Source organism: Notolepis coatsorum (genome assembly GCF_963971535.1).
Source record: "Notolepis coatsorum genome assembly, chromosome: 3".
Classification (NCBI taxonomy): domain Eukaryota; kingdom Metazoa; phylum Chordata; class Actinopteri; order Aulopiformes; family Paralepididae; genus Notolepis; species Notolepis coatsorum.
This window is the reverse complement of record NC_140167.1, coordinates 189,504,541-189,519,509: the sequence shown is the minus strand read 5'-3', so window position 1 is coordinate 189,519,509 and position 14,969 is coordinate 189,504,541. Positions and strand designations below refer to the sequence as shown.

General features: G+C 44.2%; 1 protein-coding gene across 1 annotated transcript in view; it reads left to right on the top strand.

The window, feature by feature from the left end:
* Positions 1 to 14,493: 14,493 nt before the first annotated feature.
* Positions 14,494 to 14,969, top strand: part of ppp2r3b (protein phosphatase 2, regulatory subunit B'', beta) — an 87,837-nt gene continuing 87,361 nt past the window's right edge. The window contains exon 1 of the mRNA XM_084310544.1: positions 14,494 to 14,564. The gene's annotated coding sequence lies outside the window, so the exon portion shown is untranslated. The remainder of the gene's footprint in view (positions 14,565 to 14,969) is intronic.

Below are 14,969 nucleotides of genomic sequence, written 5' to 3'. Positions count from 1 at the left end.
ACGGTCGTTTCGAAATTCTCAATCGCGCGTTGATTCCCCGGAGAAATTATTCTTTGACTCCTTCGCTCTGGGAAAAAATACTAAAAAACTCGGCCTGGTGTCGACGGGGGCTTTTATAGAGTTCGCTAAGACCTGCGGACTAATACTTGCTGTGCTTGTGGTGGTGAGTCTTCCTAATATGGTCACAAAAATTGGTGTCCCTCCGCCAAAAAATGGCCAGACAGGGTGGATCAGAATGACTACCGCGCCCTAGATCACGGCGCCGTGAGGGGCGACCCGGAAGAGCACGTGAACATTGTTACTAAGCTGATACTAGTAAATGAGTAAATGGCAACTATTCTGTACAATGATTTAGTGAAGTGTCAAGGAAAAGTTTCTGACTTTAGCCTTTAATGACGATTCACACTAACCAGCATATTCAGACTGCATGGAGAATCCTTGATGCAAACGAATGGTAGACTATGGTTACAACACACACAGGCATGACATGGTATATAACGTGTTGTGTTCGTGTTTTGTTTGTTAAAACCTTTATTTAAGGTAAATTAAGAACACATTCTTATTTACAATGATGGCCTCCTTAGCAAATGATCTCAATACCTTCTAGGTTTGAGGCTGTGAATAACAACACCAGCCTACAAACCACTGCAATGGAGGGGGGGGGGGGGGGGGGGGCACTGCTGATGGAGACTCAATGTTCAGGTTAACAGAACATGAGGTGAGGAGGACCGTTTAAGAAAGTGAATATCAGGAAGGCAGCAGGACCGGACGGCATCCCTGGCCGCGTCCTAAAAGTCTGTGCCGACCAACTGGCCCCGGTATTCACTGACATATTTAACCTGTCCGTCATCCCCACCTGTCTGAAGAAGTCCACCATTATCCCTGTACCCAAAAAATCTACACCCGCTTGCCTCAATGACTACCGCCCTGTAGCTCTCACCTCAAAGCTCCATAGCCATGAAGTGCTTTGGGAAGCTAGTGAAGGGCTACATCTGTTCCTCCCTCCCCATCAACCTGGACCCCCTGCAATTTGCATATCGCCCCAACAGGTCCACGGAGGACGCCATAGCCCATGTGCTGCACACAGCAGCATCACACCTGGACAAGAGGCAGGGAAACTATGTGAGAATGCTGTTCATTGACTACAGCTCAGCATTCAATACCATAGTCCCCTCCAAACTCATAGCCAAGCTCAGGGACCTGGGCTTGAACTATGACCTCTGCCAGTGGGTCTTGGACTTCCTGACGGGTAGTCAGGAAGGTGAGAGCAGGCAACTGCACCTCCTCATCCATCACGCTCAACATAGGGGCCCCCCAGGGCTGTGTTCTGACTTCTGAGTCCCCTCCTCTACTCGCTGTACACACACGACTGTGTGGCACAGTGGAACAACAACACAATCATCAAATTTGCTGACGACACAGTAGTGGTGGGCCTGATCTCTGCCAACGACGAGAGGGCCTACCTGGAAGAGGTAAATAATCTGTCGCAGTGGTGTCAGGAGAACTGGCTCTCCCTGAACGTCAGCAAAACAAAAAAGATGATTGTGGACTTCAGGAGGTCGGGGGTCAGGGACTACAGCCCCCTCAGCATCGACGGGGCACCGGTTGAGAGAGTGAACAGTTTCAAGTACCTCGGAGTCCACATATCCGAGGACTTGACATGGACCACACACATTGACAGTGTTGTGAAGAAGGCACGGCAACGCCTCTACTTCCTCAGGCGCCTGGCTAAGGAAGTTCCAAGTCAGTCAGAAGATCCTTACGAACTTCTACTCATGCACAATAGAGAGCATCCTGACTGGCAATATCACCTCCTGGTTTGGGAACAGCACCGCACAAGACCGTAGCAGACTACAGAGAGTGGCCCGTTCAGCCGAACGCACAATTCGCGGGGGGCTTCCCACTCTCCAAGACATTTACAACAAGCGGTGCATGGGTAAGGCTAAGAGAATAATCAAAGACTCCAGCCACCCAAACAACTGCCTCTTTGAACTGCTGCGGTCAGGCAAGCGATACCGGAGTCTCATGGCAAGCACAGAGAGACTAAGAAGAAGCTTCTATCCTCAGGCCATCCAGTCCCGGCGCCATGGGCGGGCATTAGGGGGCCGGGCCCGCCCACTGAGTCAGCTGTGCCCACCCTGGTCAATTTTTTGTCAATCAAAGTCGACTATCCAAATCCTTAGTCGGGGACAGCCCTAGTGGGCACTGATGTCAACAACAACACTACTGAAGCTAGCACGGCACTCTGTGAGAATTCGTTTTCTACCCTCAAGAACGTCTTTACAGAACATCGCCTTAGTATGCTTCATCGACGCAACTAAGGCCAATTTAGCCAGGCGCCTGAGGAAGTAGAGGCGTTGCCGTGCCTTCTTCACAACACTGTCAATGTGTGTGGTCCATGTCAAGCCCCAGCAGGTCTGTTATATATATCCGTTCAGTCTGTTTTTGTATAAGTGAAAGTTCTTAAGATTAGAAATTAGAAATTAGATTTTTCAATTGCCTCTCTGCTGTTTAGTTCAGCACCGTGGGCAGCGCCAAGCAAGCCACAGCGCCGCTGTCCCAGCTGAAACGTATAAAAGGGAACCTGTGTTGAAAAACCATTGTGCCCCCCGAGAAAATTTTATGCCCCCCCACTAATTTGTTTCTGCAGCCTGGTCTGAGGCCATCAGAATGCTAAATGACAATAACACTATGTAACAACCATCAAATGCACTCACAGCACACACATCCACACGCGTCGCACACACTCACTTTAAACAAACAACTCACTGCAGCACCCACTTTACCCACTTTAGAACACCTAAACACACTTTATATTTATTGGCAAAGAATTTGCACTACAACCCATACCTCATTACACCTTACTGTAAATTGTACCTAAATTGTACCTCATCCCATTTCTGCATTGTACTGTATAGTATATAGTATATTGTATTGTAACTCAGTTACTTTTCTACTCTGCATTGTACATTGTATATATGTATATATTGAACACTTTTGTCAAGGTCTACGTACTTGACTTCTATTTTATACTTACTATACTTATTTTATACTTATCTATTTTTATCTAGCACAATCTCTGGACCAAAACAGAAAGAAGCATTTTATATAAAGGTATTCTGTACTTCTGTATGACAACTAATAAAGAAACTTGAAACTATAGTAGTGAGAGGACAAACGGTCCTCTCGGAGGGTAACAGGAAAGGGGACAAAATAATGTAATAAAATAGAAAAGAGACATGATACATACATCACAGAGGTAATGGCAATAATTAAAAGACACATCAAACAAACAACCAAATACAATTACAATGTATGCAATGAAGCAGAACAGTTAAAAGGCTGGGTGACAGTTGCAGGTGTGTGTAAACAACTCTGCGATAGTCCTTAAAAGTAGTAAGGAGGATAAATTTGTCCATTTTCAAAGTATTTTGCATCTCGTTCCAACTGCTGGGAGCAGCAAATTGAAAGGAGGTTTGACCAAAGGAAGTGTTAACACGGGGAACATCTAGCGAGATATGGTGAGCAGCGCTGGTGTTATAGGGAGTATTGATTGATTGATTGATTGATTGAAAACTTTATTAACAGATTGCAGAATGGGTACAGTACAGTACAGCTCAATACATACAATTGTTAAGGGGATGCAGACCAGAGAAAGACTTTCGTCTTGTTTTCATCAGGGTCCCCCATTTTCAATGCATCATAACATATATGACATACACGACATACAGATAGACAGTACTGCTACATCTATACATTTATGACATACCAGATTTGCAAATACAGTACTGTTTTTGCAGTAGATGACATACTTACTCGAGTTATTGCAGAAAGACAGGTGAAACTGAATGCATCTGAACATCCAAGAGACTGGTGCATCATCTCCTCCACCTGGAGGAAGTTTGCTTTGCTGCACGTGGGAATGTCTCGCGTTACTAGCGCTTCCTGGTTACCAAGGGAACGAGAACTTGAATGCTGAGACTCGGCAGCGTTTTCACCCGCGAGAGCTGTGACGAGTTAATTACGCTAAATAAGATTTCCTGTGGAGAGGTTTTGCCTTCAAAATAAAGGCGCTGAACTTGGCACACATGCATGTGTGCATTAATGCGTTTGATCAAGTGCATGTTTTTGCAGTAGCCTACACAGCACAAATAAACAACATTTTGGGGGACCTCTCCATTACCTATATAGTATAGAAAACCCCATTGAACATATTTAAAAATAGTATGATGTTTGGCCTGATACAATGTGAAAGAAATATATTATTATTATTATTATTATTATTATTATTATTATTATTATTATTATTATTATTATTATTATTATTATTATTATTATTATTATTATTATTATTACTTCCTACTGCCGTTATAGTTTATGGCCCACGCATATGGCCTGAGTAGTATAGTGGATTAATGCACACAACACTACAACAGTGTGTCAGAGAGTGGTGTAAATGGAAATACGTATGACTCAATGATTCGAGTAGTAGTTGTCTTCAGAAACATAGTGCAACTGTGTATGTCATAAATGTATAGATGTAGCAGTACTGTCTATCTGTATGTCGTGTGTGTCATATATGTTTTTTTTTGTTTCCACTTTTTCTCCCATTTTCTATATTTTTTCCCATCCCAATTTCGTATCATCCAATTCAACCCTCCCCTGTCACGAACGCTGTTTCTTGCCTCCCACAAGCCGGCTGCAATGTGGACTAAGTCATACATAGCACAAGTCCCCTCCGGTACTTGAGGTAACAGCAGTCGCATCTTTTCACCTGCGCAGCTCGATCTCTCAGTGGCGAGGAGTAACGCGTGGGAGGCTCACGCTGCCCCCGACACTTCCTGATTCTACTGCGCAGGCGCACCAACCGACCTGTAGGAGTCGCTGTCCACAACGCCCGATCCCCACCCATCAGTTTCCCACCCCCTAATACGGCCAATGTGTATTAGTATGAACGACCAGCTAAACTGAAAGCAATGTGGAGCGCTGGGCTCGAACAGGCGAGCCCAGCGTCTCCGCATTCGTGGCGAGCGATGTGTCATATATGTTATGATGAATTGAAAATGGGGGAACCTGATGTAAACAAGACGAAAGTCTTTCTCTGGTCTGCATCCCCTTAACAATTGTATGTATTGAGCTGTACTGTACTGTACCCATTCTGCAATCTGTTAATAAAGTTTTCAATCAATCAATCAAAAACTGCATTTACTATTGGCAAGATTTCTTTTTTTCTAAAAGATAATCAAACGATAGGGAGGTACGTGAGTTTACAGTAGTCTGCCATGCATGGGTTATAGTTGTGGATGTCACACTCAAAGACCAGTGGCATTATAGCTGTCCCATATGTTTCTCAAACATACTTATGATGGCAGTTAGCTGTAAATAAATGGTAAATGGTGCATTTATATAGCTTTTATTTACATTTACATTTACATTTAGTCATTTAGCTGACGCTTTTATCCAAAGTGACTTACAAGTTCTGTATGACAAGTCATCAGGAAGGGCACAACTCTATCAGCTGAGTAACAATGTTCATCAAAGTGTTGAGTGCTACAGTGTAGGTTAGTTTATTAGGACAAGTGCATGACAGTAAGGTTAGTTAGGGTTAGATTTGAATAAATTTTTTTCTTTTTCTTTAATTTAATTTATTATTTCAGATAATGGCCAAAGCGCTTTTTTTTAATCCAAAGTGCATTACAATTTTGTTCCTCACATTGACCCATTCACTCACACACCGACGGCAGAGGCAACCATGCAAGGTGCCAACCTGCACATCGGGAACAATTAGGGATTAAGTGTCTTGCTCAAGGACACATCGACATGCTGCCCGGGAGGAGTGGGAATCGAACAAGGAACCGTCCGACTACGAGATGACTGCTCTACCTCCTGAGCCACTGTCGCCCCTACTGTCGCGCTGTGTTTCTGGAGACAACTACTACTCGAATCATTGAGTCATACGTATTTCCATTTACACCACTCTCAGACTGTCTGTTGTAGTGTTGTGTGCATTAATACACTATAATCAGGTCATGCCGTGGGCCATAAACTATAAGGGCAGTTATAGGGGCGACAGCTGTGGGGTCTTTCTTTGTTCATATTCTAAAGCTGTCATATTCTGTGTGACAGTGAACATACAGGATACATTTGTAAGCAATGGGAAGAGAATGTGTTGCATATGAGTTTTAGGAAGGAAAGTTGCTTTTATAGGATGATATACTGCGTGTCAGCGTGCACGTTGTGTGGCAGGGTGCAAACTGTGTGATGATTAATTGTGATGCGTGAACCAGTGTTGTAGTCGAGTCACTAAATCTCGAGTCGAATCCAAGTCTGAGTCACCAAAGAAGAGCCAGAGTCGAGTCCGAGTCGAGTCCCCATTACCCTAGTCCGAGTCCGAGTCCAAGTCATCAATGTCCACTCCACTCAAAGAGTCGAAGAACTGACATACAAATAAAAAAAGGTCTATACACATTAAACATAAATGACACAGCGGTCATCATTTCAAAGGGAGTTGATTTACTTTGTGACACAATAGCCAAAGAAAAACACTAGCCATCAATATCTTATGCCAAATGATTAGTGCCTATTACAAAAATAATGTCAAATAAATAACTCTATTTATCAATGAACAAGTCCGAGTCCTCGTCTGCACCTTCCGAGTCCGAATGCAGTCAATGAGTCCAAGTCCAAGTCATCAGTTCTCAAGTCCTGGACTAGAGTACTACAACACTGGTGTGAACCATGACATTAATGATGAAATGTGCGAATGATAATCAGTATACAGTGCGTGAATCAGAGGGCCAGGGCCACCTCAGGGGGTGTGCGAGCAGTGCGGTCGCACAGGGCCTCGCGGGAAGGGGGGCCTCGCACAAAATAAATAAAGAAAGAAAAAAAGAAGAAAAAAAATTGCGAGGCCCCCCTTCCCGCGAGGCCCTTTTTCATCACAGACCTAAAATCTAGTTTTTCTTATATGCTTATATATTTCACATTAGACACGTTTGTAGAATGTGTCTGACTTGTTCCTGGCTCTGAGGCTCTGCAGGCAGCTCTGAGGCTCTGCAGGCAGCAGAATTGGTTTCAATGAGGGGAGGGGTTACAGGTAAGGTAGCGTCTGTTGAGTTCATTGTGTGTGTCTGTGTGCGTGCCGCGCGCGCAGCATTGGAGGTTATGCCAGCCAAGAAGAGGACATCGTTCGGCAGATGGACTGAAGATGAAAGTTGTTGCATGTTAGACAGTTCAGTCAGGCTAGCCATCCCGGCTAAAGACAGGGACAGCTAGTTAGCTTTAGCTACGTTATAATATTGAGTGCTAACGTGTGGTTCAGTCGGGATGATACTCAACTCTTCCTCTCCTTCCCTCCCTCAGATATCCACGTCTCTGAGCGGATCTCGGCCTGTCTGTCCGACATCTCCGCCTGGATGACGACCAACCACCTCAAACTGAACCTAAGCAAAACAGAATTGCTCCACCTGCCGGCCAAATCCTCCCCCCTGACCGACCTCTCCATCACAGTCGAGAATGCAGCTGTGACCGCGTCCCCGACCGCCAAGAACCTTGGTGTTGTCCTCGACGACCAGTTGAACTTCTCTGCTCACATCGCAGCGACAACCAGAACCTGCAGATTCCTCCTGAGCAACGTCAGAAGGATACGCCCCTTCCTGACAAAAGAAGCCACCCAACTCCTCATCCAATCAACAGTCATCTCCCGCCTCGACTACTGCAACGCACTGCTAGCTGGCCTCCCGGCCACTGCCACCAAGCCTCTTCAACTCATTCAAAACGCAGCGGCCCGCCTGATATCAAACCTACCGAAGTCGGCCCATGTCACCCCACTTCTTAGGGACCTGCACTGGCTCCCCATTGCTGCACGTATCCGCTTCAAGGCCCTCGACCTAGCATACCGTGCAGCAAAGGGAACCGCTCCCGCCTACCTCCGGTCAATGGTCTCTAACTACACACCCTCAAGACCCCTACGCTCTGCATCTTCTGGCCGCCTCAGACCTACTCCTATCCAAGCTCCCGGAGGGTCATCAAAGAGAAGCCGCCTATTCTCAGTCCTTGCCCCACAATGGTGGAATGAACTACCCATCCCAGTTAGGACAGCCGAATCCCGTCCAATCTTTCGCCGTCGACTAAAGACTCACTTCTTCAACCATTATCTAAAATGATTAAAAAAAATAAAGAAAAAAAAAAAAAAAAAATCTAACCCTGACTAACCTTACTGTCATGCACTTGTCCTAATAAACTAACCTACACTATAACACGCAACACTTGATGAACATTGTTACTCAGCTGATAGAGTTGTACCCTTCTTGCTGTCTTGTCGTACAGAACTTGTAAGTCGCTTTGGATAAAAGCGTCAGCTAAATGACTAAATGTAAATGTAAATATAGCCATGATGATGTCGGCTAGTAGCTAGCTTAGCTAAAGGCTAACTAGCGTTAGCTAACCTAGAGACAGCGCGTGCAGCATTGTTATGCCAAGATGAAGAGGATGGTCGTTCGGCAGATGAACTTCGTCAACTTCACGCGGTTATCTCCATCCTCTTGGACGTTTGGTGAGTTTTTAATGCACTCTATTCTATTCCCGCCGTGGATATCTCTCTCTCTCTCTCTCTCGGGAGCCAAACGGGCCGACTAGCTGTTGTAGTACTAGTAGCTAACGGTGTGTGGCCTGGTGTCGGTACCTGGTGCGAGGGAGGTGAGCTTGGTGTTTCATTATGAGAATATCTCCATGCTCAAGTCGGCTATAGTCCGCGAGGGACTTGTTGCCGGCACCGCTATGGTAAACACCACTCTGTAGTGGGACGTGTATTGCCTTCTTTTTCCCTTCTCTCTTCGTATGAGAAGAGGAAACACAGCGGCTGTCTGAAGTGTTGGCCTGTATTGCTTTTCTCACGTTGTACAGTTTTTCAGTGGTAGCCGCATAGCTTGCTTCTGCGTTAGCTAATGGTTAGCGATAGCCGGGTTGAGCTAACTGTTAGCCAGTTAGCTGTTTAGCTACGACGTTAGCTGCCGGCTGCGCTCGGCTGGGAACGTTAGTTTGATGCTATCAGTTAGCCTAGAGTTAGCTGTTAGCTTGTGCTACGACCATTGACACTAGCCGTGAGAATAGCAGGGGGCCCTGGCACTCTGACTACGACATCATCTTTGACAGAAGATGTAGTCGGGCCTGCACCATGACAAGGCTCCGGCCATAGCTTCTTTTTGTCCCGCCAGCGAGAGGCCTTTCGTCAACGTGGAGACCTGTGTTGCGGCCTTTCGCCCTGCGTTCCTTGGTGCAGGTAAGATGTCCATTGGACATTACCCCACTCTTCCTTCCTTCCCCTCCCGAATGTTTTGTTAATAACGATTTTTTCCAGGCAAAACATATGTTACTTCACAACATTTGGAGATACGACATGTGCTGTGTGTGAATTGTCTTGGTCGTTTGTGTAGCTTGGGTAGCGTTGGCCAAAGCTGTGTGTGGCCTGGTGTCAGTACCTGGCTACTCTATTTGCAGTTAGCCTATTTAGCTGGTGTCGGCCATTGGCTCCTTGCTACTTTGTTTTCTCTGGTATAGACCCTCTTCTCTTTGGATTTAAGTGTTGATCTTTGTCCTTTTGGATCTATGTATATTCATGTTGCCTTTGTGAAGTTATCTTTTCCTTCTGTTTTGTTCTTCCATTAAAAGTTGAATATCCTTTAGGGGCTCATCTTTGCTTATCTCTCTCTCATACATGCTCTCTCTCTAACACACACACACACGACACACAGACATGCTCTCTCTCTCTAACACACAAACACACATGCTCTCTCTCTCTCTCTCTCTCTCTCTCTTTCTAACACACACAGTCTGCCTATGGCGGCCTTTCTCGATGGCTAGGCTGTGCTCGCTGAGTCTGTATCTAGTCAAGGATCTTCAGTCACAGTGCTCAGGTATTCTGCCACTGTGTACTCTCTGTTTAGGGCCAAATAGCATTTCAATTTCTTTCCAATGTGTCTCTCTCTCTCTCTCTCTCTCTCTCTCTCTCTGTACACTGTATATTGACTGTAGAACGGGCGCTCTCTCTCGCTCTCTCTCTTGCTATATGTTGACTGTATCATGCCCAGCCTCGGGCAGCGCTATTATTTAAGAATATGTTGACTGTATGACATTTATTTTTATTTTTTTTACCTTTTGGGGGGGGGGGGGGGGGGGGGGCTCGCGTTTAAAGCTCACACAGGGCCTCGCATTTCTCCCAGGCGGCCCTGCAGAGGGCATTTTGTGTTTCATTTTGGATAGAGTGTGTGATGCAATTAAGACATTTATCTTTTATTTTTATATTTAATTATGTCTACGTCTGTGTACGAAAGTATGGCACATCTAGTGCAAGATTCACACGAATTAGAGTGCCATTACGAATAGAACGCATGCAGTCTACTGGATAGACATGTCACCAGTTAATTACATAATCATTTGAAATGCACAAACATGCACACAAGTGCACTATTGATTATACATGAAATTTTTTTGTGTGCATGACAATTAAGTTAAGGGAATATGAAATGTATGCACAGTTAGTGCTGGGATGTTTTCTTTTTATTAGCAACTTGTTGTGTGAGTGTGGAATGAAAAGTGTGTAATGCTGTTTTCAATGGTGGCTTTTTGTTTTTTTCATGATTTGTTGTGTAGTGGAAAACTACTTAGAGGAACCTGCCAACATTATGGGAAATAACGGATAAGGATACAGGGGAGAGGGGTTTTTGACCAACAGCTAGGCTAGCTGATCCGCATCCATTACTTTGTGCTAAGCTAGTGTAACCAAACGGATTTGAACCTGGAATCATATCCACAGGTGGCTGCAGTAACCAGCTAAGCTAAAGGGTCAGACCCGTTAGCAGGTGCTGGTTGACTGTGACAGACTCGTTTAGTAGTTTACACAAGGCTAGCTTACAGCCGGATAGCTTTCTATTGAATGCACAGAGAGGAAATTGGTATCTATCTTCTTGTCTTACTCTGGAGAAGAGTCACTTATTGCATTTCATATAAAGTTGTGGTGTGTTCTTTTATAATTCTCTTTCTCTCTACAGGAGACCAATGTCATCATTTGGAATCCAAGCATAATTGGATATGTATCAAGACTCGTCTCAAGAGACATTTTAAAGACTTAAAAATTTAAAAGCAGCTAAAGACAAATTCACACAGGCTACAAATCAGTTTGGACAAATGTGTGGTATATCAAAAAATTTACATGGCAATAAAATAGATCATTATTGTAATTTATTGTAGTGTAACACCTTTTTTTAAAGTTAAGACACTGGTGGTTTATTTACATTTAGTGACATTTAAACATTAAATGTCAGTTTAGTTTTAATACCTATTTTATTTAACTATATGTAGCACCCTGAATATTCGACTATTATTCAGAAGTGCTGACTTGGCCTTTTATCTCCCCTTTGTGCACAAAGACATGTTAACCAGTTTCCCTTGATATTCTCCTGAACAATGACGCAAGTTTCTCCTTCTCTCACCGGCTGGAATATGGATTATAAACACTAACTGAATCATATTCAATTCACCCAGTTCTTCCTGTGGGGCTAGTTGGCGGTGCCAGCAGGGGGCGGCGGTGGCAGGCGGAGCGCAGGAGGGAGGCGTCGAGGAGAAGCAAGTCACCTGAATGGAAGTGGAGAGAACCAGCCTCTTCGGCGTTGAACGTGAACCTGAGAAGACGTGTCGTTGAGGAGCCCCGTCTTGAAGCACACGGGTGACTGTAATTGGACTCAAGTATATTTCGGGTTATGATAGAAATATAAGCGTTAGTAGCGTATTGAACATCCTAACGGAACAACCCTAGTGATACAGCGAGTTATCCTAGAAGCAAGCGGTATATTAAAGTGGCTAATGCTAACGTTATCCCCTCCAGCGAGGTGCCCCCGGAAAGCGTTGCCTGAAGAGAGCTGGTGGTTAGAGGCACCGTGCGTTGCTGCATGTTTGATTAGCAGGAGGGCCTTCTCAGACCCACAGAGTAGCTTCAGTTAAGGCAGCCATCAGATTATCACGCGCGCCAACACAGCTCGTCGACCAGCAGCTTGTCAGCACCGGCAGTCAGCAGCCTAGCACGGGAGTTTGTCTCGTCGGAGCAGAGGACGCCGCCTCTCCAGCAGAGGTCGCCACCACCCAGCACGCGCCTTACCACCCGGACGAGTGGTGGTGAGGGCGAGGCCGCCATCTTGGCTAAGTACAGTGGCACTTCGGTGACCAAGATCATATCGTACATTACACAGTGTGTCGCGGCCTACGGGTGAAGATAATGATTGCTAACCACAGTGCATAGGGGTACCCCACAAACATTTCATGCCGGCATTAGTTAGGACTTTTGTTTGGTAAAGTGGGCCCATATTTTCGTTTCATTTGAGTGTGATAACGTGTATGTTCATTCATAATAATTTCCCATCCAGTTAACCCTTCTCTTCTTGGGGGTAACGTAACGCTGCCATATATGTAAAGCCTTAGAGAGGTATTATTATTGGTACTAGCCCAGACGTGGGTAATGAGTCAGTTACATTGTAGTCTGCAATATCTGGGTCTATTATCTTTGGGTCTGCAATATCTGAGTCTATATTATTTGGGTGTACAATATCAGTTGTCTGCAAGGTATTGAGTTATAATAGGAAAACTACATTTCATTTGACCCATTGCCAGTGGTGCAGTGCTGGGCAACCGCGGTCAAACGACGTTTGGGCTTCGAAGTGCGCGCATCCTATTATTATGCAAAGTCTAGGTGATAAGTGCCTATAGACTTTGCATAATAATAGGATACCGTTTGGCCTCCGCCCATATTACGACTGCACCCCTGCCCATTGCTATTGAGTATTTGTAACTGACCAGTCCTTAAATAACACTAAAGGATGTAGATGGGAGTCTTGTGTGCGTGTCAATTCCTGAGCCTTAACACTAACCCTTTTGGTGCGGGTAACATTAATACATTTAACCCTTTCCTACCCACCTTCCCCTTTCAGTTATTAAGGTCTCTAGTGTCACTGAGGGAGGGTACTGCTTGCGGGAGGAACGAATCTATTTATTCATATATCAGTCACTAGGTGTGGGAGGGTTAACAGAGGTATTGGGGGAAGTGAGAGCGAGTTGGGGAGTACTGCTGACTGCCCCGGTGAGGCGAGGAAGACCAGAGTACCAAACCAGGTTGGTAAATCCCGGGCCCCATTCACTCCCACTGCCGGGCCCCAGTTTGACGCTCCAGGCCCGGCATGCCAATGCTATTTGCCTTATCTTCTAAGCATGACATGTTTTCTTTGTATTCATGTTTTCTGAGGCTACACTATGAAAGAAGAGGGCTTCCTCTCTCGTGTGGGATTATGTTTTGTATGTTCACCTTCATAAGGCCTATGCATGCGGCCCATAAGCTATAACAGGTAGTAGGAAGTGGTTTTTTAGGTTGCATTCTAAAGCTCCCAAATAAGAATTTGATACTACTATGGGTTTAACCTTGTGCGTTTATGGAAGAAGAGGGCTTCCTGTATCATGTGGTATATGTTTTGTGTCTTGTTTTATTCTGTACTTGCAGCCCATAGGCTATATAGCAGGGAGCTACTTTGCACACCACACACCACATCCCGACTGTGATTATTGTATTAAAATTAGGATATTTAATTTTTTTACTGTTGTTTCTGCTGCTACTCTGCACACACTATATCCATACTGTATTGTCCATACTGTTGTACTGTAATTTAGGGCTATTTCTAATGTTGTCCTGCTGTTATTTTATGTAGTATTTTTTATTGCCATTATTTTATTTTATTTAATGTCACTTTCAAAAATAGAAAGTTATTTTAAAGGAAGGAGGTACTGTATAGTATAGTTTAGATACATTAAGAGTTAAAATAGTAAATTGTAAATTGTATAGTAGTGTATATAGGAACCAGTTTCTCTGGAACTTAGCATGTCTTTTTTTTTACCATGCATATCTTACCTATTTAATTTTTTTCTATGCCTATATTTATTATTGTATTTTGCACAATCAATGCGGGCATGACCACCCGCATTTCACTGTATGCCCTGGTATGTATGTGACAAATAAACCTCTTGATTCTTGATTATTCTTTATGTTACTGCTGCAAGGCTGAGTAGCCAGGACAGAATAATAATATCACTCCTTTGTGCTTGTAGGAAGTAACAATGTGATGTGACAATAAATATCTGAATCTGAATCTATAAATGACCCAGAGGGTCACTGGACACTGCTTTACTTGAAACTCCATTAGTACAAAAGCAGAGACCTTCCTTTAACAAAGTATTTTTTTAAACTACTTTCATCAAGCCTTATATGTGGACATAGGTTAATCAAATGCCTGGGGTTATTATTATATCATCTAATATGTGCATTTATATTCGATTTCACCATTAATATGTTAAACTTTTCAACATTGTATAGGTCCTCTTATAAATGGCATTGCAATGATAACCTTTATTCTGAAGAATCGAGTAAATGTATGCCCGGAAGTAGAATTCCGTATTTAACCTGGCTTGTTGACACCGGTCCCAGCGAAATGAACATGAATGGGATACACAACAAAGCCTAGGAATTGCAGGTGATGTTTCACTTATGCTACTAGTTAGCGATTCGCGTTTTAATTTTACGAAATGTGTCCTACTTTCCCCAGCTACAAAATAACGTTACACGCATTCATTCGCTCTGCGGCTAACGTTAACGTTGCACTGCATCCATTGATGTCGCTCCTCTCTGCTAACCTTAACGTATCTGGCCAACGTTCATTCTGTGAGCCGAGCTGTTCAATTTAGGTGGTTAAAGTATTTGCGTGTTTATTAATATGCATGTGGGTTAGGCACTAAAGTAACGCTACCGTGAACGTTATCAGGTGGTTAATGGGCTAACAGCTAACGTTAGTGTGCTGTATAATGACAATGCATTATGAATTGAAAATGGGGGACCCTGATGTAAACAAGACTAAAGTCTTTCTCCGGTTCTGCATCCC